General features: G+C 43.8%; 1 long non-coding RNA gene across 1 annotated transcript; it reads right to left on the reverse strand.

Annotated features, from left to right (window-relative positions):
* Nucleotides 1-6,072: 6,072 nt before the first annotated feature.
* Nucleotides 6,073-6,746, reverse strand: LOC122786872. Its single transcript, XR_006362491.1, has 2 exons — nt 6,479-6,746; nt 6,073-6,386 (listed from the first exon to the last, which is right to left on the reverse strand). It is a non-coding gene; the product is annotated as an uncharacterized LOC122786872 (long non-coding RNA).
* Between the last annotated feature and the right edge of the window lie 20,830 nt (nt 6,747-27,576).

The following is a 27,576-nucleotide window of genomic DNA, read 5'->3' on the forward strand; positions in this document are numbered from 1 at the left end:
GAACACGGCCATTCTGACAGCCATTTTGTAAAAGAAGAGAAAAAAAAGAGCGATCCATCACCAGTTCAGATCCTGTATCAGACAAGTCCTCAGCGCTGCAGCAAACAACCCGCTTCTAATTGTCTGTGTGGCGGAAGAAAAATGAATGCAATTCAGTTTGAAATTGATAAAAATGACCAATTTGATGATGATGATGATGATGAAGTACGGCCACAGTATTCTAATCTAATTGCACTGTACAAACAGCCCACACCTGCCTCGTCTTCATCAGTTTAAAGGGACAAACGGAAATAGTCGGGGGGGTGGGGTTTAACCATCAGCTTTAATATTCAGCAACATAGTCAGCTGTTAGAGGCGTGGCCAATGGACGCAATTGGATACGGTTACCATCAATCAGACCAACGCTCCACGCTACTTACGGAGCGCGGCAACAAACATGCTTGTTGTCCATGGGTCCTTGAATTCCTTGAAAGTTCTTGAAAAAGTGCTTGAAGTTTGTGCAGTAAAGAAGTGCAGTTGATATTTAGGGAAATGTCTCCCTTGTTTACGACGCCACCTACTGTTTCATGCCCCGCATTGCTTGATGTACGTAGACGAGGCCGACGCCGGACAAACGTGGAGACATCATGACTCACGGTGTTGTGGACACTGTCCACTGTCTCTCTGCGCCGTTGACATGAGATTCCATTCAGAACAATGAGCGAGTAAAGTTAAGAAAGAGAGAGTGGGTGAAGCGGCTCTTACTCTTATCCTCCCTTCTTAAGCTGTGTCAGCACATTTGGTCCATGAATTTGAGAGAATTGGTCCCGGAAAGTCCTTGAATTTGATGTCAACCAAGGTTTGGGAACCCTGGTTGTACGATGACGATGTAATAATGGCGTCTTACGTTTGGATGCCCTGAGGTCAGCGAACAGTCTGGACTTTATAAACTGTTGTCCAAACGAATGTGGAGCAGGTTTTTGTTCAGGGAAAGCGACCTCAGACTTTTGGACCCGACTGCAGCTGCAACATGATTACTTCTATTTATCTGAAATGATTTCCTCTTACATTGACGGAGAGTCCTTGACTTCTGTTGTGCCACAGAAGTCAATTTTCTCCACGAGAGTGAGGCTGATGAAAAGCAGCGTTGCCTCCGAAAGACATTTTTGTGTCCGTCCGGACTGAATTCCAGCTCCTCCCTCTCCGTATGCTTCAGTACATTTCATGTGAGTCACACTCAATGTAACGCTAACTCATGCTACATAAACAAGTCAATGCAAAGATGTGAGAAGAATCTATTTTCACATCACTTATTTAACTTTAGGGCAGCAAGTAATGCTAAAATAATCACCAGTTCATTTGATAATTAAAATGAAAATTGAATTGCACTCATAACCGTCAATGAAGTTGTATTGTGTCGTGTTTCTCGCATCGTATTTTAAATATGGCAACAATTACTCCATTAATCAATTATTAATTGATTACTAAATGAATTGTCATCTATTTTGATAATGGGTTCATCAGTTTCATTGTGTCACAGCTTCTTAAATGTAAATATTTTCTGGTTTCTTTGTTCCACATAACAAAGAAATCATGGAAACTGAAAAAAGACAAAAACAAGACATTTACGCAACAAACGATTAGTCGATTAGTCGAGAAATAATCACCAGATGAATCGATGATGACGTTTTCTGCCCTACTGTGAAACCTTCTCAAAAGTTTAACTGTATTTTACAAAAATTATATCAAAAACAACAACAAATTCTGCCTAATTTACTTTTAATTGCCTCCAGCTGTTGTCGCATATATACATATATCCACTGTAGTATATGCTGTGTATAATAGACATAAGTATATATATGTATGTATGTATAGAACTGAGTAATGAAAGTAAAGTAAGTAGTAGCAGAACTCTGATGTGATCAGATGCCCAGCAGGAATTATTGATCAGGTTTGTCTAATTGATCGTGTAACCTAATGAATTCAGGTTGTTCAGCAGGGTGTGTGTGTGTGTGTGTGTGCGTGTGTCGGTCAGTGATGTTATTTAAAGAATTTTTATTTTATTGATCCCCTTCGGGAAAGTGTTCCTCTGCATTTGACCCATCCTAGAATTAGGTGCCGCACTGAGTAGCGCCCGGGGAGCATGGGGGGTTGGGTACCTCGCTTTGGGGTACCCCAGCCCTTTTTTGGTCAGGTGGGGATTTGAACCGGCGACCCTCCGGTTAAAAGTCAAGTTCCCTTTGCACTTGGCCACGGGTTACGTGATGTTATAGTGATGTTATAGTGATATTACAGTGACGTTATAGTGATGTTACACTGACGTTACACTGATGTTACAGTGATGTTACAGTGACGTTATAGTGACGTTACAGTGACGTTATAGTGATGTTACAGTAACGTTACAGTGACGTTATAGTGGCGTTACACTGACGTTACAGTGACGTTACAGTGATGTTACAGTGAGTGACGATGGTGATGTTACAGTGATGTTACAGTGACGTTACGGTTACAGATGTTACAGTGATGTTACAGTGATGAGTGACGCTTGACAGTGATGTTACACTGACGCGTTACAGTGTGGCGTATAGTGGTGATGTTACAGTGATGTTACAACGATGAATAGTACGTTACGTTACAGTGACGTTACAGTGACGTTACAGTGATGTTACAGTGACATTACAGTGATGTTACACTGACGTTATAGTGATGTTACACTGACGTTACAGTGATGTTACAGTGACGTTACAGTGACGTTATAGTGACATTACACTGACGTTACAGTGATATTACAGTGATATTACAGTGATATTACAGTGATGTTACAGTGATGTTATAGTGATGTTAGCAGCACTCTGATTTCCTGGGCGAGTTGGTGCCTCTCGCAGTTACCGAGCAGTGCTGCGGCTGCATAATCCGCGCCCGTCACCACTGTGCATTGTTAATGGAGTTGACAGCAGAGCTGCTGGAGCACCTTGGCCCGCACCCATGAGGCCTCTTTGTGGAGAGAAGCAGCGCCGGTATATTCCTCTCCAGGTGTTAGAACCGTGTTGTTTATTCCCCCGTTGACAAGAAATCATTACAGAACAGATGGAGGTGTGCCAGCAGGCACTGCACTGCCTGCCAGACTGATCACTAAACAATAAAATGAATATGCCCAGTTTTTTTAATGACTGCGTGTGTGCGGGTTTTTAGTTCAGATTATTTTTAAAAGGATGCAGCTGGATTTGTGATTGGTGTTGTTTATGTGACCGACACGTGTTTGTATCTTTTATATTCTAGTAAACTTTCAAACTGAGATTTTGAGTTGATGTTGTGTTTTCCCATCGTAAACGTGTTGGTTCTGGCTCATGTCAAGGTCAGTAGGGGGAGATGATGGTCTGTCTGTGCAGGGGGCGGGGCTAACTCCCACCGCCTGCCTCACACACACAGACACAGAGCGGTCACAGTAATTGTTCTGCTTAGCTTACAGACCGTGGTCAGAAATCACAGGATCACAGCGATAGAGAAGCTGCACCTGCTTCACTCTGACGCTCTCAGCGCGCTCACGACACGTGTAAAGGCATTTATTGTCATTATTGTCATTACATTATAAGTACTATGACATTTGTCTATATAAATGCTTATGTTTAAGGGCTATGCTCTAACATTGACAAGTTAAAAAAAACACTGCATGACCAAATTACAAATATAACACATTTTGAGGAGAAAACATGTTTTACTTTGAGGAAAAGTAATGTGTGTGTGCTTTTTTTAAATGCATAGAAAGTGAGTGATTATGTGCTGTTAAAAGGCATTTTCTAATAGTTTGCAGTGATCAAAGTTAACATTCCTGAATTTAATATGGCTGAAATTGGGGAAAGTCAGGTTTAATTCTGTGAATTGTGTTTAGTGTTCTGCTAATTGTCACAGTAACATCTAAAGTGCAGTGATGTGGTTGGTTATTTGTTAATTGCAGAGCTCCAGACTAACTTTTTGCATTGGTTGCACTAACTTTGTTTTAACATTTAGGTGCACCCACATTTTGATTGCTTCACCTATAAGGTCAACTTTTTATCGTTCTCCATAACTGTCAGATAATGTGAATGATTTTTAAACAAGAATAAGAAGAGTAGAGACATGCTTGTCTTTAATTGAAGCATGATTATATAGAAAAATAAAAACAAGCCTGGACAGCGTCAGGTGCACCAGTTAAATACAGGCACTCGGTATTTGTGCTGATGTTTTTGGACAATCTCTGGTTGGAAGTGAAATTTGAACGTGTCAAACAACAACAATCCCTTGTGGCTCATAATTTCACCTTTTATTTATTATACATTTATACTTTAGCATATGACTGCCAGTCCTCACTCTGCTCTCTCTGACTCGTTTCATAGCCTTTGTACAGGTCTTGCTTTTATTTCTGTATAATGATGAGCTGGATAAAAAAAACCTGTGTAAATATAATAAATTCATGTACCCTGAAGGACTGAGCTGGTGCTAGAACGTGGATGCAGATGTGCTGAAAGCATTTGGTCGTCATTCACAGATAAAAGTCAAATGAGGGAGCTTTTAGAGAAGCTTTTCCTCTGTTAAATAACTCACCCTCTGCTAGAGATCACGCCTCAGGAGCACTGAGAGTGTGACGACCAAGGCGACTTAGCCCCGGTCAGACCTGGTATTAAGATCTGTCCACATGTGAAACACAGAACAATAACCTTGCACAATGCAAAAACCAGCACTAACGTTATCTGGTAATTTGACAAAGGGTTCTGGAAACTTTCTGGAGGGACAGGAGTGCTTGTGTTGGGACACGATCGCTGCTCATGCTCCTTCATATTCATTTTGAATGTGTGAAATTGAAAAGTGCTCTTCTGTGGTATCTGCACCTGAAGGAAAGCACACACTGATGATAGACATGAAGAACGTTCCAGGACAGTTCACCCTGTGGTGGTGAAATCTCTGCTCTTGGAGACGAGATCTAGAGCTGCAGACGTCATGTGACGTCGTCTCTCTGGATCTGTGGGGATGTGTTCAAATGTCCTGTGACTGTTTTGGCACATCTGTCCTCCACCTTCACATTAATGATGTTGTGTTACATGTAACATGTGCGTCTATAGAGGAGAGCAGCTGTGTCTCTATGCACTGACGACTGTGTGTCCATGGAGTCTGATTGCTGCTGCTTCTGTTGGTGCCGCCTCTGACAGCCGGTCAGGAATGATCTTTATGAATAATAAGCTGTTCCTCAGCCATGAAACCAGTGGTCTGGTCCGACCTGTCACAAGCGACTGAAGCAGAGGGGAAAGCGTTGCTTGGTTATCACGTTAGTGTAAAAAAGGAGAACATGGGATTGAGCAGGTCAGAGTTCGGCCCCAGGATGATTTCGTGGCATCGCTGTCAGCAAGTGTCACTTCAGATTGAGTTAAACTGCAGCAACGACATTCCTCTCACTTCCTTTGCCTCGCTGCTGCTTCCAGGGCAAAATAACAGCATTACGCAAAAGGCTTTTCAGCTCTGCTGTTTTTCTTCTCGTCTCCTTAACTCTGTGTTTTTCCCTCTTGGGGCTCACATGTTTAGTCTGCCGTGCTGTTAATGCAGAAGACTACAGATCCTGATAAACTCAAGTTCAATTAAATGCCAAAGAACAAACTCACTCTTATCTTTCACTTCATTTTTCTAAGGTTCCTGTAAAAAAAAAAAAAACAGTGATGTGGAGCAGGACCCGGGGTGTGCAGGTCCCAGGGTAGCTGTAGATATTACATTTTTAAAAGTAGGCATTTAAAGTTATCAAACCTGTGGGCCGCCAAGTGTCCCTGTGGCACACACACGATATATTAAAAGTTGAAGTGAAAAGTTAAGTTATTAAATAAATAAAATGACAGAGTGAACAAGGGCACTGCAGCAGGGACTGCTCACCCCTGTCACGCTTAACAGTGACCTTCCTGTGCCCAGCGGGGGGTGAGCAGCACCACCTGTGTGTCTGCTGCCTCTGCGGGACATCTTCATCAATCCATCCCCCTGTTATTTTCTGTGTTATGTGACTTTTTCAGACTCTCTCTGGAATAGTACACATGAGGGCAGTTCACGTTTGAAAGAGTTTATCATGCCGTTACTTTATTAACCCTTGTAATAGTTCATACTTTATTAACAGTGATGCTGGCATTAGAGCATTTATGACATACAGCACTCAGTGGAGTAACAGGAAATCACTGACAACAGGAGGAGGCTCTGACAGCTTTTGCATAAAGTCTAATAATGTGTAGTCATTTTCTTGTTCTTGGCAGTTAATTGCTCATGTTCCCCTCTGACGTCTCTGTTGAAGGGTCGTCTTGGTGACAGTGGTGGTGTCTTGGCAGATTGAAGGAGTAATATCACAGTAGTACAATGGTCAGTGTCTGCGGTGTTTGCCCTCCAAACATCAAGGGCAGGTTCTGAACTCAGACACATGTAAATGAACATCGATCTGCAAAACGCTGACAGATACGAGCTGCAACATCTTTGCAATCACACCAGGATGTATTACCTGAGCAAGGATGACTGGAGTCGTATCCCCCTCAAAAGTTCTCGCTCTGCTTTATGAGGTGCATCGCTGCCAGTGCCCGTAGCGTGAGTTTGGGATTTTTATAAGCTCGCTGCTACAGGAGGCCTTGAATCATTGATCCAGTGGTCCAGACATGCTCGTGTGGGTGCAGCATCACAGGTGGAGGTGGAGAAGAGGCAGAGAGTGAAGTGAAGAAAGGGGAAGAGTAGAAGACGGTGATTTCGGAGAACACGGGTGACAGCGGTGGTCGCTGTGGGAAAGCAGCACAGGAATCAGCCGGTGGTTGTGTTGTGTATGTATCATTTAGCACGTCAGGCATGTCCTGACTGGCTGCTGAACATGTGTGTCCCTCCCACCCTCCCTGGCCTGTACACGCCTAATCTCAGCATCAATGGAGTGTGACCAGATGGCGCCGTGTTGCCGGGGTAACCGAGCACATACACAATGATAGCGGGGCAAGAGGGGATGATGAGGCTGGCCCAGACACTGGAGGGGATGACGCAGAGATGACCTGGGTGGACATTAAAAACAAATCTACTGTGTTTGCCCTTCCACGAGGCTGCAGTCGACATATGTTGTTTGTGAGCCGCTTCGAACACAACCCAATTACACTTCACAGTGACCTAGAAAAAGTGATGAGAGCGCAGAAAGTTGTCCATCAAACAGCAGCAGTACTGTTGTTATTATGGAGTTATGATAGCTGATAATACATTATACAACTAAAGAAACCTCTGGAACTCCATGGCCGCCATGTTTTAAGATTTTGGCTACGTTCACGCTCAGAAACGAGGCTTTAAAGTAGTTAAATTGCACAAAATGGGGAGACCTGAAGATTTAAGACAAAGTGGAAAAACACATGAAGTGCATTCTCATTTGAAGGCTGAAGTCATTTGTTTGAGTGGAATAAATTATGAATAATTTTGTATTATAAAAGATAAATTGGAGGCTGGGGATTTCAGCTGTAATTTATGTACAAGGTAGTAATGTTTACCAGTTCCAGTCATGAATGTTAAGTTCAGCCATTAACTCACAGTAGTTACCCTGTGGTACTTAACTACAGTTAGTCACAGAGCTGCATGATGTGGCCAAAAAACATTGTCATCATAGAACCAGTACATTTTATTTTCTCTCTTTTCTGTCTGGAACCTATGGAAGCCCATTTCTGAGATAAAACTTAGCCTTGATAATAAAAATATCGAGTAAGTCGAAATTATGAGATAAAAAGTCATAATTATGAGATAAAAAGTCGAAATTATGAGATAAAAAGTCGAAATTATGAGATAAAAAGTCAAAATTATGAGATAAAAAGTCGAAATTATGAAATAAAAGTCATAATTATGAGATAAAAAGTCAAAATTATGAGATAAAAAGTCAAAATTATGAGATAAAAAAGTGAATTATGAGATAAAAAGTCGAAATTAGGAGATAAAAAGTCAAAATTATGAGATAAAAAGTCGAAATTCTGAGATAAAAAGTATGAGATAAAATTATTGAGATAAAAAGTCATAATTATGAGATAAAAAGTCATAATTATGAGATAAAAAAAGTCAAAATTATGAGATAAAAAGTCGAAATTATGAGATAAAGAGTCAAAATTATGAGATAAAAAGTCGAAATTATGAGCATCTTTTGGTTTAGTTTGTGTAACTAAGGTAAATCTGAATGTAAGATTTTAAAGTCATTAAATAACACATTTGGATAACACAAGAGGTTTTGTTTGTACAGTGAAACAAAACCTCTTAAATCTTAAAGGTGACATCGTGCTTAGGGTTTCATAAACGAGGTAATGACACAGATACACACACAAACGCAGCTTCTATGTCACCTTTAAGATATCATAGACTTACAGTAAGTGGCCATAGATCGTGTCCTGCATGTTTTAGAGAGAGAGAGAGAGAAGCATGTTGTTGGTGAGATCAGTGTTTGTGTGTCAACCTCATATTTCAATAACCTCAGTTTACTAACTTGTCAGTAATCCATTATTTGAGAGAGTAGACCTTTGTTAGCAAAGAAGACACACACACACACACACACACACCGACTTTGTGCCAGACTGGAAGAGCTGCTGTTAATTAAATCTGCGAGTGAAGGAAAGAGAGTTCCTCATGTTGGAGAAAGTGTTTCACAGCGTTAACACAGTCACGCGTGTCTTCATTTCAGAGGCAGCACAGGTGACGTCATAGTGTTTGAGTGTGAATTTGTCCTCACTCTATGTAGGCATGAGTGCATTTAGGGATGGAGGGGCAATTAACAGCGAGCCCCATTAGGGACACTGTCAAAAGTGAGGGCTCTTTATGTTTTTTCTTCAATGGTCCATCTTCAGTGTTTGACTCTGTGTTGGTCTGCATGTCTTTGACCTCACTGTGCTGCCGGTGTTTAATTAAGAATCTGCCTGAGAGGATTACAGTGCAGGCAGAGCCACTAATGAGAGGTTTAGTGTGGCAGTGTGGGCGGGGCAAGGTTGCTGAACGCATTATGAGAGTGAAGTGCTATCCTTGGGCTGGCCAGCATGTTTTTGGTGTAGTTTACAGTAAATGTTGACTTAAGCACCGTCCCACTTCATTAAGCTTGATTTGTTTGTGCCTAATTGTGCTGCGGGCGCGCTTGAATCGCTCACCTACTGCACAGAACGCTTACTGCGGCACAGATGGAGGAACCCTGCAACAACTCCTTGTGACAAAGTGCACACAAACACACAGAGACACATGTGCTTAGGTCTAGTAAAGGAAACACACACACACATGTTACTTGATGGAGTAATGACCCTCCCCACATACTATACTCTTATTTTCATCTGTTGATTATCTTCTTGATTCATTGATTATTATTGTTTGGTCCCTAAAGTGTCAGAAAATGTTGAAACATGTTGATCAGTGTTCACCAAACCTGGATATGATGACGCTCATTATTCATTATTCACAATTTCTTTCTTATACGGAGCAAAGAAAAGCAGAAAATAGTCACATTAAAGAAGCTGAAAAAGTTTAAAGTTTCTCTTGGACTCCACGGATACAACTGTAACAAGAAAACTATCGTGTCATAACAAGAAAGGGCTCCGACACTTTGCCCTCCTTTGTGGCAGTTCTACACTTCCATATGATTTACATGACGCTTGAAGGTTACAAGCAAATATGATGCTCATGTACGATGTTCACACTGAGTTTCTATTATTGATCTTCAAATGGAAATCAATAATGTCTAATATTATTATAATATAATATATATATATTATATTATATTACAGTATATAATATAATATAATATGATAAGAGTCGTCTGACTGAACTGTCTTTATTTATCCAAACATGCACAACATTGACAGCCTCGGTCTCCGGTCACGCAGCTTCACTATGTCCTCATGTATCTGTTGATTTATATGGAAAGCACCATGTGTCCCACAGCTCTTGACAGACCCGCTGGACACCTGACTCAGGACCGACCTCAACACGAGAGCCTCGGGACTTGTTGGGATTTTGACGGCAGGAGCGTGGCCACAGGGCACCGGGGCTGTTCGCTTCACCCAGACTCCGACGTAGAAAGTACCACTCACATGTGGGTGTGCATGTGGATGTCTGAGGTCAGACCTTGCCGGGGGCATGAATAAAAATGGCCAGTAATTGCCTGAGTCTGTCTATGGAATCATTAGCACAGGTGTCTGAGCGCTGGCAGATGACAGAAAAACCAGCATTTTCTCAGATCTTTTAAAGACTCGGCGTGATGCTGTAATCACGCGGCTGGTGGGGGCCCTTTTACTGTCACCAAATCTGACAGTCGCTCTTAATGATTTTGACATTTCAAATATGCTTCAGGGGAGAATGTTGTTGGCCACAAATCGGCCTCTCCCTTCATGTTGTGAAAAGCGGAATCACTGGCATGTGAAATTAGCCTGGTAAGGAGGGGGAGGAGAAGGAGGAACTTGAAGGAGGGCACAAGTTTTTTCTAGTTGATTAGGCAGCTGAAATCATCCTCTGTGATGTGTGTGTGTGTAGTGGGGCTTATAGGTTCATTGCTGCTGGTTTTGTTCCGGGCTCAGTTTCAGTGGCGTGGGCCCATTCAGAGGCGAGCCTCGCGGATTTATTCTGGCCCAGTGAGCAGCTGTGGAGGTTCTGGCAGGCCACGCCGCGAGGATTTAGGCTCCTATCACAAACCACAAAGCAGCATGCAACTTGAAAAAGAAGAAGAAGGAAAACTAAAATGAGAGCAGAGAAGCAAAACTGTACACTCATTATCAGAGTTGACAGGAGGCTGAGATCAAGGCACGGGCCACGGAGAAGAAACCGCTGGAGGAAAAGATGCCAAATGAGCTGCAGGAATAAAAAGATGGACGGAGAGCACAACGTTTGTAATGTCCCTGTGACAGTATATCCGTCTTCAGCTGCAGACGCAGAGAAGACGGAGGACGAGAGAGGAGGAAACGAAGAAGACGAGCGAGCCGAGGGATAGAGACGCGGTTGTGTCCACACACAGCAGAGCCTCTGTCTGCAGCTGCATCTGTGAGATGATGTGAATCCACACAGAAGTCACAGTCAGTGGACGCTGCAACGCGACGTCCTGACGTCGAGCCGAAGCCGCTTAGAGTTGCAGTTTGAAACACTGCAATTGAATCTGTCTCCTTTCAAACATTCATGTGTTCTGTGATCACATGAATGTTTGAAAGTATTCATATTCATAAGTGAGTGTCGAGCCAGGAAAAATATCAACCCACGTGAAAATGTCTTACTCACCACTTTCACCACACGTTTGAACGATTAGTCCTGTGGAGGAGCACGCACGCACGCACACACGCACATGCACGTCCTGACGTCGAGCCGAAGCGCTTAGAGTTGCAGTTTGAAACACTGCAATTGAATCTGTCTCCTTTCAAACATTCATGTGTTCTGTGATCACATGAATGTTTGAAAGTATTCATATTCATAAGTGAGTGTCGAGCCAGGAAAAATATCAACCCACGTGAAAATGCCATACGCACACACCCGACATGCACACACCCAGCACACACACGCACACACACACACACACACGCGACACACACTACGCACACGCATACACGCCACACGCACGCATACATGCACACGCACACACACTACACACGCGACACACACACGCACACATGTACACACCACGCATACATGCACACACACACACAATTTACACACGCATACACACACACACGCACACATGCACACGCATTACATGTACACGCCACACACACACACACACATTACATTACACACGCATTACATGCACACACGCGACACACACGCATTACATACACGCATACACGCCATTAAGCCACATACACGCATACACACACACACACGCCAGCATGCGCGATACACGCATACACGCACACATGCGCCACGCATGCCACACGCATACACGCACGCATACACACACATGCACACACGCATACACACACGCATACATGCACACACGATACACACACATGCACACGCACACACACACACACCACACGACACACACACACGCATACACACATTACGCACACACATACACATTACGTAATACACACACACACACACATACACACACACGCACACACATATACACACGCGACATTACATTACGCACATACGCACATGCACATGCACATGCCACATGCACAGCACACACACACACATTACACACACACACGCACACATCACACACACACACACACACACACGCAAATGTTCGACATTCATGACATGAGGGGACATTGCATTGACTTACATTCATTTCCTGGAGACTTACTCTAACCCTAACAATTACTACTGGCCTTATCCTAATCCTAACCCTAACCCTAACCCTAACCCTAATCCTAATCTCAATCTCAGCCTAACCTTAAAACATACCTTCACTTTAAAATGTAGTAATTTACGTTATGGGGACTTGCTTTTTGTCCCCACAAGGAAGACAAGTCCCCATAATGTGACTGTGTAAACAGGTTTAGGTCCCCACAACATTAGTAATACCTGGGCACACGCACACACGCGCACGCACACACACACACACACACACACACGCACCACGCACACGCCACACACACACACGCACACGCACACACGCTATAGTGTGGACTAACGATTATGTTCATCGTCGATTAATCTGCTGATTATTTCACAGATGAATCCACTAATCATCTGGTCCATAAACTGTTGAAACATATCAATCAGTGCTTTTCAAACCAAAAAGATTCAGTTTTAATGATATTTTTACACGTGTGTCCAGTGGAGGCGCTCTGTCCTTACCACACATGCATGGTCCTGCACGCTTTAGTGGGAACCAAAGCAGCTGAACATCGCTGTTCATTCGTGTTTGTACAGAATATTAACGTGAACTGCAGCGTCTTTCTGTTTGTGTGTGTTAGAGGTAACATCTCAGCTGTCTGCCACACCAGAGGCAGTAGTGCAGGAGCAGTTACTCATCAGGGCTTTTATATCGCTCCAGCATCTGAGGAGGAGTTCTACTAACTGTGCGTCATCCAGCCTGAAACAATACATTCATACAGTAAAATATGACGGCACATAAAATAAAAATCTCCATCAGATCTTTCATAATAATAATAATAACAACAACAACAACAACAACAACAATAATAATAATAATAATAATAATAATATGATGATGATGATATTAATAATGGTGATAATAACAATATGATTATGATTACTAATTTAATAATAATAATAATAATAATACATTTTATTAAAGCTAATTGAAGCCATCTTTATATGCAACATTTATGTTTTTAAATGTAAAAAAAGCAGACATTTTTGTTGACATGAGAACCTTTTTCAACAAAACATCTGCAGCTTCGATGCAAATGGAGAGCAGGGAAAAAAGAGCTGCAATGAAGCAAAGCCCTCTGTGCTATAAATAAACTGGCAGACCATAAGTTTTTCTTAGCGTTATGTTTTGAACATGAAACTTACTGAGACCTTACACTTTATGTCACGACTTCAAATAAAAGTCAAGCTGTGTTTTGCCATTGAAATCTTTTTAATTTGAAGATCTTTTAAATTCTATAACACGGTAAATAGTGGCCTCACGGTGGAGTAATGGCTAACACTGTTGCCTCACAGTGAGAAGGTCACCAGTTTGAGGCCGCGGGCCTTTTTATTGTGTTCAGAGTTTGCGTGTGTGTGTGTGTGTGTGTGTGTGTGTGTGTCTGTGTGTGTGTGTGTGTGTGTGTGTGTGTGTGTGTGTGTGTGTGTGTGTGTGTGTGTGTGTGTGTGTGTGTGTGTGTGTGTGTGTGTGTGTGTCTGTGTGTGTGTGTGTGTGTGTGTGTGTGGTCTCCCCTGACAGTCCAAAAACATGCAGAGATTAATTGGACTCTGTAAATTTACTGGTGACCTGTGCAGGTTGTGACTCCACCTTTCGCCCCGTGTCAGCTGTGATTAGCTCCGGCTCCTCGATGACCTTCATGTGAAGGACAAAGCTGTAGACAATGAATGAATGAACTGAGTTCATCAGTCATACCAGTCCACAGATATTTAAAAACACACTTTAATTCTCCCTGTGGAAAACGATGGAGAAAGAGACAAGAGAAGAAGAGTCAGACTGCAATCTATTTATTCTTCCGCTGTTCCGGCCTTCTTTTAAAACTTTGAAACACCCGGGGGAACCACTTCATTTCTGTAGAGCAGGTGCGAGAGACAGTGAGCAGCTTTGTGCTCATGCTGTAACTATGTCTGTCTCTACGTTAGATTTCAGATCACTGCACCTCTCCTGTATTCAGGATGAGTTCACGGAGTTTTCTGGGGCATCTCTCCTCAAGTCTTGTCTTGAATGTGGACCTGATGCAGCTATGGGGCCATTTCACGTGGGACTGGCTGAGCGGGCCTGTCTGCTGGCCTGCTGCAGGGTTACCGATGATGAATGGACAAAGTCAAGGACTGTTGTCCCAGAGTGGAGAGTTGTCCAGGAGTGGACGGCGTGACCTTGCAGCAAACAAGTAGAAGATACACAACTGTGGTCTGATTGATGATCTGTGGAGCTGATCTCTCACCTGCAGGCTCAGTGGCCACAGCTTCACGCCTGATTCACTATCAATATCAGTCTGAACCGGACTAAAGTACTTGATCAGATATTGGTAAAACAAGTCCAAAAAAAAAAAAAATCAAAAATGTCTTTCCCTTTGTGAAAGTACGCCACCAATAGGAAGGACAAGATGATCTAAAATCACTGTTTTTCTCTATGGACTTTGGTGCAGGAGAGTGAGTGGTTCACACTCAGAAAAGGTCGAATTAAAATTGTAGTGTGTAACTTTTAAATCTCAACAAATGCCTGTTACGTTCAAACCTTTGTCAGATGACGTCCATGACGTCACAGACTCAGATTTCAACGTGCATCTATGATAACATGAAACAAACCACAAACCACCACATGTTATATGAGTCTGGTCGAAAATGAATGAATTAAAAACAAAGAGATAATCTTAACATTCAAGTAAAGTCCTGTTTAAACAGTAGGGAGGGTTTTTGTGTCGTAGAATGTTTGAATAATCTGAACTCCAGCTGAGAGATGAGAGCCAGTGAAAGTAACGCATGTTCACAGTAGGACGGCGCCGATGAATCAATTACAATTTCATCTCACTAATAATACATGAATTAGTTTGAATGTTGAGTTGAAACAAGTTTTCTTTAAGGTGAATATTTTCTGGTTTCTTTGCTCCGTAAAACAAAGACATCACAACTTCATCATTCTGGAGAGAAGAGGAATGAAGACACAATACCTGTGTGTGTGTGTGTGTGAATGACAGTGAGACACGTGAAGACAAAGGGTCAGGGTTGTTGTGACGGAGGACATGAGGAGGACATGAGGAGGACGTGAGGACAGTTTATAAGAATCAAATCCTCATGACTGTTCCTTTTATTTCATGAGCTGCATCAACATATGAAGCCTTTAATCACGTGATTCAGAGGAGGTGAAGTCAGAGTGTGACACAGAACGCAGGAGGAAGTGTGTGTTGAGGAGAAATCATGGCGATGACTTTCAGCAGTGACTCCTCTGTTCAGAGATGAACCGACATTGTCAGGATTGTTGAGTCTTTTTCACCGTTTGATTCTTGTGTCTCTTCCTGTGACGGCGATCAGAGCGCGTCAGTCTGACGACGTCACGTATTCTCTCCGGTTATAAAGTGGAGCGAGTGGAAACACGCCATCTGTCACTTAACAACAATAAGCCCATTATGCAGGGCCATGTTCAGTCTCTTTACTCTCAGGCCTAATTGAACGTTTCTAATCTTTTGTTCATGAGTGCAATAATAAACATTTGTGAATAAATCCTGCAGAATCACACTGTGAGCTCAGTATGAGGGACGCGTGTCACAGGTGTCACACCAAAGCTACCACTGTCACCCTCACACTCACCCTCACACTCACCCTCACTGTCACCCTCACTGTCACCCTCACCCTCACACTCACCCCTCTGTCACCCCCACACTCACCCTCACACTCACCCCTCACTGTCACCCTCACACTCACCTCACACTCACCCTCACTGCACACTCACCCTCACACTCACCCTCACTGTCACCCCACACTCACCCCTCACTGTCACCTCACCCCCCTCACTCTCACCCTCACACTCACTGTCACCCCTCACAGTCAACCTCACAGTCACCCTCACCCTCACACTCACAGTCACTCCACACTCACCCTCACACTCACTGTCACCCCACTGTCACCCTCACTGTCACCCCTCACTGTCACCCTCACCATCACCCTCACCCTCACAGTCACCCTCACAGTCCTCACTCACCCTCACCCTCACTGTCACCCTCCAGTCACTCACACACCCTCACTGTCACCCTCACTGTCACCCTCACCCACAGTCACAGTCACTGTCACCTCACAGTCACCTCACCCTCACTGTCACCCCTCACACTCACCCTCACTGTCACCCCACAGTCACTCACCCTCACAGTCACACTCACCCTCACCCCACCTCACACTGTCACCCTCACCCTCACTGTCACCCTCACAGTCAACCTCACTGTCACCCCTCACCTCACCCTCACTGTCACCCCTCACAGTCACCTCACTCCTCACTGTCACCCTCACTGTCACCCCTCACTGTCACCCTCACAGTCAGCTCACAGTCACTGTCACCCCCACCCTCACAGTCACCCCTCACAGTCACCCACACGTCACCACTGTGTCACCACCCACGCCCTCACAGTCACAGTCACCCTCACTGTCACAGTCCCCTCACGACAGTCACCCTCACAGTCACCCTCACAGTCACCCTCACAGTCCACAGTCACCCTCACTGTCACAGTCACCCTCACAGTCACAGACAGTCACCCTCACATTCACACAGTCACCCTCACAGTCACCCTCACAGTCACAGTCACCCCCACTGTCACAGTCACCCTCACAGTCACAGACAGTCACCCCACATTCACCCTCCACAGTCACAGTCACCCTCACAGTCACCCTCACCCCTCACCCTCACTGTCACAGTCACCCTCACAGTCACAGACAGTCACCCTCACAGTCACCCCACCCTCACCCTCCACAGTCACAGTCACCCTCACAGTCACTCACCCTCACAGTCACAGTCACCACAGTCACAGTCACAGTCACCCTCACAGTCACAGTCACAGTCACCTCACAGTCACCCTCACAGTCACAGTCACAGACAGTCACCCTCACAGTCACCCTCACAGTCACAGTCACAGTCACCCTCACCCCTCACAGTCCACAGTCACAGTCACAGTCACAGTCACAGTCACCCTCACAGTCACAGTCACTCACAGTCACAGTCACCCCTCACAGTCACAGTCACCCACCCCTCACAGTCACTCACAGTCACAGTCACCCTCACAGTCACAGACAGTCACCCTCACAGTCACAGTCACAGTCACCCCTCACAGTCACCCCTCACCCTCACCCTCACTGTCACAGTCACCTCACAGTCACAGACAGTCACCCTCACAGTCACCCTCACAGTCACCCCCACCCTCACCCTCACTCACAGTCACCGGTCACAGTCACAGTCACCCTCACAGTCACAGTCACAGTCACAGTCACAGTCACCCTCACAGTCACAGTCACAGTCACCTCACAGTCACCCTCACAGTCACAGTCACAGACAGTCACCCCACAGTTCACAGTCACAGTCACCCCCCACCCTCACCACAGTCACCACAGTCACAGTCACAGTCACAGTCACCACAGTCACAGTCACCCCACAGTCACAGTCACCCTCACAGTCACAGTCACCCTCACAGTCACCCTCACAGTCACAGTCACCCTCACAGTCAGACAGTCACCCTCACAGTCACCCCTCACCCTCACCCTCACATTCACCCCCACTCACAGTCACAGTCACCCTCACTGTCACCCTCACTGTCACTGTCACCCTCACATGTCACCCTCACTCACCCCCAGTCACCCTCACAGTCACCCTCACAGTCACAGTCACCCTCACAGTCAGTCCCTCACTGTCACCCTCACATTCACCCTCACAGTCACAGTCACCCTCACAGTCACACCACCCTCACTGTCACCCTCACAGTCACTGTCACCCTCACTGTCACCCTCACATTCACCCTCACATTCACCGTCACAGTCACAGTGTAAAGGGCTTGACTAGTTCAGCCACTAACACAAGTAGATGTGATTGCGTTCACCCTCAGTCGTGAATGAGAGTGATTATATGACGTGTATATGATGATATCCACGCATGTGATGGTAAATGTTATACGCGTCTGATTTCCAAGTTTCTAATCACGTTGCATTGGCCGATAATTACAGAGCTTCCCCTCGCGGATCATAAAGAAAAGTGGTGTTATTTTCTCCCCGACAACAACTTACCCTCATAAAATCAGCATGAACAAACCAACAGTGAGAGCTTATTTTAAAAGAGGACGCTGGAAAAGGAACTGCTGGCCGATAGTTGGCATATCATCCGTCTTGCAGATAAATTACCCACTTTATCAATGACTCACATACAATAGAGTCTAATTATAATCATCCTCAAGGGTTTGGACCAATGTGTGGTATTGCTAAGTAGGCTGCCCGTGCACAAAGACATCCCAGCACTCGCCTGTTGATTCTGAGACAGTGTGTGGGTTTACTCCAAACTAAAGGCTGCTTTACGGCTTATTGCTCCCTTTCTTCGCCTTCCCTCTGAACTTCCAGTAAATTCTGCTGAATACCTTTTTGGAGAAGTGTCCTCTCTAAGGGACGCGCTCCTCCGCAGGGGAGTGGGTGTATTTGTAGAAGTGATCCGTCTGCGTGAAGAATGTGTCTCCGGTGTGTCTTCACTCTCTCTGCCAAAATGAAAGAAGACACAGCGCCGCTTGCCCATTATCCTCAGGGCGCTGTCTCTTCTGTCTTCCTCCATGAGACTGAGGACAGTGTGTGTGTGTGTGTGTGTGTGGACGTCAACGCGTCTCGAGCTGTGTCTGTGTCTGTCACCGTGACAACGCTCACACCTCTATTCTCTCTCATGGGGTGATTTTCTCACAGCAAACTTAATTTAGACTTTTAATAGTTTGTTTTTTCTTCGTAAAAACAAACTACAAATGACAAAGAAATAATTCAAATAAGTTTTGTCTGTAGTTTGTTTTTCATTTTTATTTTTGTGATTTAAAGTAAAAGAAAACACTGTCGCTGTAAACGACAGAGTTTTCAGCAAGAATTCAAGCACTTTTAATGACTCGTGTCCAGAGCTGCAACTAACCATTATTTTCATAATCCATTAATCTGTCGATTATTTTCTCCATTAATCGATTAATCGTTTGGTCCATAAAATATCAGAAAATGTTGATCAGTGTTTGTCCACAAACTAAAATCATGACCTTTGAGTGATTTCTTTGTTATCCAGAGCAAAGAAATGAAGAAAATACTCACATTTAAGAATCTTAAACAATCAGAAATCGTGTTTTAACTAACCCATTCATCGATTATCAAAATAGTTGTTGATGAATTTGGTCATGGATGAATTGTTCCAGCTCTGCTGCACTTCTAGAGCCATGAACCCTGGTTGTGATGTCTGTTCTGGGCTTTAACAGTTGAAGATGGTGACAAACGTCTTCTCCTTTTCTCTTATTAAATTATGACACAGACACAGTCAGTGGTGAACTGTTGACTGTGTGTCCACATTAAAAAGAAGAAGAATTGTACTGTAGTGAAGCTCCCGATAAAGAAACAGCTGTTATTTATTTTCTCTTTGAGATAACGCCGACTGACTCGGGGGTTTGATTTGAAGGTCTCGGGAGGAGGCGATAAATAATCTCATAAAAACATCAGTGATGTTTTATTGTTCCAGCGCTGCCGTCTTCACAGTGATGATGAGAACAGTGACAGATAAAGTTTGACATGTTTTCTTCCACACTGTCACCGGCTTAACAACAGTAGCATTAGATTTAAACCTGAACACAGCACCACAGTGCGTCGCATCACATCGCTCTACGTTTGCCACGTTTGTGCGCTTTCCTCGACCGAGTGTTGAGATGAATCATCATTACATGGTTCATCGTGAGCAATCAATAAATACTGGAATCGTTGATGTTGTCAGGTAAAATGGAAACACATATTTAATTGCTGAAATGTTTTCTTTGTCTACATAAGTGCTTATGATTGGGCTGACAGTAAATGGTACATTCCGTTTGGTGCGGTACAACATCAGCAGTCTAATGTCTTGATGATCACAGAATTATTTGTTCTTGATCTTATTGGTGGCGTCGCGTGTGAAGCACCCTGTGATTCTCACCGCGTACAACACATGGAACATTGGTTTAAATGGACCAATGACAAAGCTTCTGGTTCCATTCCTCGTTATTTATAATTCCATCATGATACACATGTGTCAACAGAGTCATTACAGGCGTGTTCGATGTGTTCACGCTGCCCGCGCAGCACTGACACTGAGGAGAGCGAGAGCAGGTTCTTGCACATCAGCTGTCGGTGCAAGAAAGTTGGAACCACTTACCCTCACTCTGCTAAATGTTTTCCACCAGAGGGGGGCAATTAAAATCCAGTAGAAGAAAATGGTTTTGTTGGCAAACATCTGCAATTACACCTGTGATCAGTCGTGGGCGTCCAGTGTGTCCGGAGGAAAACGCTGTAACGTCACGGAGAAAAGATCAAAGTCCAGTCTCCACACACCGGAGACTGAGATGCTGCAGTGGATCATGGACTTATCAGGATCGGTGTTGGTCCACTACTGGTCTAAATCACTAAATCACAAGGTCAAAATGTACTGTGATAATAATAATCAGCAGCAGTCAGTCATGTTGCTGCTTATTTCTTCTTCATGGGAGAAGATATTTGTTACACAGTTGGAGAATGATGTCAGAAGGTTTTATTAAGTTTAATTTACAATGAAATCAGCTCAGTATCAGTGTTGGTGTGAGAGTGTGATATTAGTATCATGAAAAAGTGATATGGAGCCGTAAATATCTGGATCTATATTCACTGAATTAGGGAAGATACTTTTTAATTCAGTCTACGACACTTTTCCCTTTAATGTAGACATTAAGTTAGTGTGAATAATTGAATAATTCAATATTTAATAAAAGACCAAAGACGTTCGACTTGTAGATAAAAAAACTAATGTATGAAGAATCATTTCAAAACGAAACGGAATTTCAGAGAAACCCGTTTCTTTAATTCTCTGAAGTTTTTCAACCACATCATTTCAAATTGAGAAACAAGTTACAATAAAATATAAAGAGAACGTCACTAGCATCGCAAGCGAGTCGAGGGAGAGTTACCCATGAGCAAAGAGACCTCAACATTATATACTTATAACATTATAACATACAGGTGGGTCATTGTTTGCATTACAGCAACGTTTTATTGAAACACTGTCTGTATATGAACTTAAACTGCTGGAGGAACTCGAGGTAATCACAGCTGACACTGGGTGAGAGGAAGGACAGGTCGCCCGTCCATCACTGGACCAACACAGACACACAACATTCACACTAATGCTGCATTTCCATTAGTCCTCGCCTCGCCTCGCCTCGCCTCGCCGCGCCTCGCCACGGCGCGGTTTAGGTTGCATCTCTACTACAAAAAAGTACCTACTCAACGTGGGCATCGAGTCATCACTGCTGCACGGCTGCGTGAAACTGCAGTGACTTCGTTTGACACACACACACACACACGCACACATACACACACACACACACACACGCACACACACACACACACACACACACACACACACACACACACACACACACACACACACACACACACACACACACACACACATGCACACACACACACACACACACACACACACACACACACACACACACACGCACACACAGACACGCACACACAGACACACACACAGACACACACACACACACACACACAGCACACACACACACACACCGCCACATCTACACACACACACACATACACACACACACACACACACACACACACACACACACACACACACACACACACACAGGTAATGAAGTGTAGAATTCAATGTTTCCTTTGGTCCATCTGGGATTGAAGCCAGTGACACTTAACAGCGAATCTCTGTGTTGTTTGTTTATTCGTTCACTTGTTCATCCGTCCATTTGTTTACACACCATCATGTTACTGTGAACAAACTAACAACAGTTAAACACATGGACTGTTGCTTCTGGGCCTCCTTGTGTGTATTGTGTGTTGATGTGAATGTAATATTGATGTCCATTATGATAATGTGAAGATTGGTCCATTCAGAGCTTATTAACAATAAAAGTTACATACAAATGAACTGTTTTATAATGATGGCAATGTAACCAAATCTGAGAGTGGAAAAAATCTTTCTTTAGCTCTGGAGTCAGAGAACATAATAAGATTATAATCAGATTATATGAGATGAGTGTGTGTCACACTCTGAGCTCATGAGGGTGAAACGTCACTGAGGCTGATTTTCGTTTCCTGATTCCTTCTCTCCTATAAATGAAAAAACAACTGCTTTACAAGTCACTCGTGTGTGTGTGTGTGTGCGTGTGTGTGTGCGCGTGCGCGTGTGTTTGCGTTTGGTTGGTTTCTCCTGGAGTTTTTTGTTTGGACAGAATTCAACTTGAACTTTACATTATTCTTAATTCTTGTTTGTTCCTGTGTAGTAGCTGAGTTTCCGTGTGTTTCTATTCCGTGTGTTTCTATTCCGTGTGTTTCTATTCCCTGTGTTTCTATTCCCCTTCTGTTGAGCTCTTTTTCTGCTTGAGATGGTTTTTGTGTTTTTGTTTTATTAAATAGTCTCTTTGTTAAATTTTTCCATCTGCATTTGGGTCTTCAGTTTTTAAAAAAAAATAAAAAATAAAAACAAACACGTGCAAAGGCATGCAGACTGGGGATTAGGCTTGCTAGAGATCACCCCCCCCCGTGACTTTTGTTTATTTATGTAATTAAAAAAAGAAGCAACTAGTAGTTAATCCAGCCAAAATGGTGCAGCCCTGTTCTATGACACACCCTGTCAAGGATTTACCCCGCCTTTCACCCTGTGTCAGCCCCCCCAACCAGGATAAGTAGTAGAATATGAATTTGTCATCATTTGTGCGTCAGCTTACATGGTCAAGAAAATATAAATATATAAAATATAAATCCTGTTCTGAGGAAATGGCCTCTGATGGGTTTCATCACACAGGCCGTGTACAGATGCTTCCACGGGTTAATAATGAGTCAACAGTTACTCAGCCAGGTGCTGAGCTTTCTGCCTTTCACAACTCATTTTCTGTCATGGAACAAACCCCGCCCCCCTCCCCCCCGCTGCTGGCATTTTCAGCCCACTGATGGATGGCGTGGTGAGTAAGTTTCCCCGACCAAAGCTAAAATGTCTTGTTCTCGAGCCAGGACACGGTGACAGTGACAAAGCAGCATTTAATTACAGTATTTATTAGTTGTTGTTTTTTGATACCTTCACTTTGTTTCTGTACTTTCTACAGTACATAGGTCTCTGCTATCAGCATCTGCCTCATGTTTCCTTTTTTTGCCAGTGCAGGTTGATTCAAGTTGAAATAGTTACGGTAGCTTCAAGGTCTGGATTCTGCAGTAGAATCTTTCCAAGGCTAAGACTCTGAGGTTGCTTTCTATATTAGTGTAAAATCTTGACCTTACTATGAGCATGATGAATGATTTGTTTTCATACAACTTAAATAAAATAGATCTTTATTGTCGCGTCACGTGACAGATCCGTCGACACCCGCGGCTCCACAGGCTCCGTTCACAGCACGGCCGCACAGCGGGAGCTGCGAGTCGGGGGTTTCTCATTTCTCATTCAAAAACTATACATGTGTACTGTAAACACAAGAAACTGACTGACGGACAGAAAGAGAGTGCTGGACTGTCTTTGATGTAGTTCGATCATCATGGGGTCAGTGTTTGACTCCCTGTCCCACTCGTGCTGAATTCTGCACTCACATATTCTCTATATAATATAATCCCGGGTTACTATCAGTCACTTTAGGTTGAATTCTTTACCCGGTCACCTGTGACGCCACCTCTGCTGCTGTTTGTTTAGTTTAGATCACAACATATTTTTGCACGTTGTTCTATTCCGACGCTTTGTTGTCATGATTGTTCACTCAGAAGGACACACCCACATCACTGTCTTATGTTCTGTTCTCATTCAACATGGATCCAAGTAAACTGTCTAAGAAAGTAAATGGTCTAAGAAAGTAAACGGTCTAAAAAGTAAACAGTCTAACAAAGTAAATGGTCTATGAAAGTAAACGGTCTAAAGAGTAAACAGTCTAAGAAAGTAAATGGTCTATGAAAGTAAATGGTCTAAGAAAGTAAACCGTCTAAGAAAGTAAATGGTCTAAGAAAGTAAGCGGTCTAAGAAAGTAAGCGGTCTGAAAGTAACGGTCTGAGAAGTAGAAAGTAAACTGTCAAGAAAAGTCAAGAAAGTAAAGTCTAAGAAAGTAAGCGGTCTAATAAAGTAAATGGTCTGAGAAAGTAAACGGTCTGAGAAAGTAAACAGTCTAAGAAAGTAAACGGTCTAGGAAAGTAAATGGTCGAAGCTGCTTTACACTACACTTTTGCCATTCACCCATTCACACAGCACATTTTCTATCACACAGGAATCAAACCCACAACCTTCCACTGATCACCATCAAGCTGTTCTCAGCGTCCTCAGCTGGACAACGCAGAAATGACTTCAGACGATCTGATGATTTGTTAGGCTGTAAATCTTTGAAATCGTAGTTTCATTCACACTCTGGATAAAAAGGTAACATCGCTACAGTACGATCTGATGATTTGTTAGGCTGTAAATCTTTGAAATCGTAGTTTCATTCACACTCTGGATAAAAAGGTAACATCGCTACAGTATGCCCGACACAAGTCTCAGGCGTGAGGAGGAGGAGGAGGAGGAGGAGGAGGAGGAGGGAAACACTGGCTGAAGCTGTGGCATGATCCGAGCAGCATGACGCCTCAGATCTGCAAGTCACAGAAGCAGACAAACAAGAATAGCTGAAGGCATCTTCTTTCTTCCTTCCTCCCCTACACACACTTCCTCCTTGTGCTTTTGAGTGCACAAAAAATACCCAGCCCCAGCCCACACCCCCTGCCTTCCTGCTGCGCTGCTGATGTGACAGAGGAGCCGTCAGATCAACTCAGTCAGAGGCGCTGACGCTAAGCCAGAGTGACACAGTGACGGGCGGGAAGGCGCCAAACAAACAGCCGGTAATATCAGCCTGTCCTTTCACTTACTGCTCTCTGTCAAGCCTGTGGAGAAAAAGTACAAGCACGTCATACACGTTTGTCATTGTGACGGTTTAACAGTGTGTTATCACTAACCTTAACCATAACCAGTCACTGACTCACCCGAACCTTCACTTAAAGACAAGTCATTTGTTATTGATTGGTATTGCTGGTAATGGCTTTCCAGAAGTTTCAATCAGAACATGGTGAACTCTGGGGCCCCACGTCTGAGTTCCAATATGAATGGAACGCAGTATTAGCCATTTTTAGCCCTAAATGGTTTTGCTCTCCTTTCAGAGTACTGGTCCTGACATGGTCAAGAAAAGGTCCTAAAGAGATAACACACGCACACACACACACACACACACACTGTGTTTACATCATAATTGGATCATTTCAAATAAGCTTTCTTGGTGATGCACATTTTCCATGATTTTGCTGCAAAGCTCCGGTGGCTTTATGAATGCCAAAACTATATCTGTGGTGTTCAGTGTGTGACTCTTCCGTCATACATCCCCCCCCCCTCCCCCGAGCCACACTGAGTTATTTACACAGCTCCGGGCTAGGATTACGTCCACAAGCCCTGATTGTTTCCCATGCATGACTGGCATTAATGTGTCTGGGTAGCTAAACAGGATGGGTGATGCACGGAGACACATGGAGCTCTTACCTCAATCAGGGCCTGGATGATCCAGGATTACCGTCAATCGCATCCTTTCATTCCCTATGGGCTGCAGCTCGGTGTGTCTCCAAGATGCCCGCCGATAGTGTGACATGCTAATCAGTGCTGGGAGGCAGCGTCTGCAAAAGACTGTACTCGGGGATAGTGGGAATATTTATAAATTCAGTATTGGCTTAAAGATTTAATTTGTAGTTTAACTCTGGGAATGATATGCTCATTCAAATTTAGTTCAGCTGTGTTACCTGTTGTTGCTACAGGAAGAGTCCCATCATCCCTGGCCATGATTTATAAATGCTAGTGCAAAGAATCAATGGCCTGCTTATATTCAAACTGACCTTTTTCTTGGCTCGCACTGCAGGAATCATTAGAACTTTCCTTGCCTTTTTGACACAAGCTCATTTTTCCATTATTTAGGGTACAAAATAATTAAACCATGGAGAGCCATTATTGAATTTAATGTGGAAAATCACTCCCCTTTCTTCCTGAAATAGTCATTGTCTCTTGGCTGAGTTCTGCAGAACAGTGACAAAAGAGATTAAGAGGCCCTAATTCTCCTCAGAAATCCACTCTAGCCCTACTCGAGAATCTTGCCGGAGGGTTGGAGAAAGCTTTATATCCCTGTCTCCAGATTGAGCTCCTCTTAGCTTTATATGTCCCCTGTTTCACACACGTATATCAGCTGGAGTTCACCTGGGGCAAATTACTCTTGGATACCAACTTTTAAGACCTTCTGACCTCCAGAGAGACCCAAGTGGATCTGATTGCCCATGGAAGATGTATGCTAGTATACGATGTGGCTGCATAATTCATGAGCCTACGCGTCTCCTTGTCCACTGTTAGGTCACCTCTGACCTCCGACCTCTGCTCCCAAACATATTCAGCGGCATATTCAAGCACTGAACACTGACTAAACTCCTCATCTCCCCACTCCTCCTTCAAAACAGGTTTTTTCATGTTGAATGTTTTGTCAGTCTTAATGATACTCAGACACACGCACAGACATTTTGCTTAATTGGTAGCTGAAATAAACAACAGTTGGTCAATCATTAACAAAAAGATAATGACATGAAATGGTGTCGGTTATGAGCACATTAGTCATGGAGCTGCAGAGAACCGCCTCTGTTGGGGCAGCGGGTGGTGTAGATGTCTGTTACCTGTGGCAGTGGTGATCCTTCTTTTACTCACGTCAGCCTCCATCACCTGGTGACCTGTGAGGATGTGAGGATGTGATCTCCCCTCGGGCAGCTCCATATTCTGCTCAAAGCGAGCGTGAAAACCCGCTGAGATCTTCCAGGAAGGAGCCGGTGATGGTTGTTCCTCTCCGCTTGTGCATCTCCGTTGCTGTAATGTTGGCAGTTCTCAGTGCGTACCTGGCCTCCTTGTAGCGCTCATCGCCCCACCGCTTCAAAAGCTGCAGATCTTTCTTTCAGCTTGCAGCGAACGGTGCTGTTCATTTCACGTAGCTAGTAACAACATCAGCATAGTCATTCAGCATCAGACGGTTTCTGAAAACAACCCTGGAGTCAGAGCTCAGTGACCTCTGACCATCGCCGTGCCGTCGTTAACGTCCATGACTTTGATAATAATAAGAACAATAATAATAATAATAATGATGACAAATAATGATGCTGAAAGTACTTCTGCAGCGCTGCCTTGAGGCAGTGGTTGAAGTCGCTGCTAAGAAGGAGGCGGTCTGATAGCGGTGTGTAGCTCCTCCAGCGCTT

Source organism: Solea senegalensis, linkage group LG20, assembly GCF_019176455.1.
Source record: "Solea senegalensis isolate Sse05_10M linkage group LG20, IFAPA_SoseM_1, whole genome shotgun sequence".
Taxonomy (NCBI): domain Eukaryota; kingdom Metazoa; phylum Chordata; class Actinopteri; order Pleuronectiformes; family Soleidae; genus Solea; species Solea senegalensis.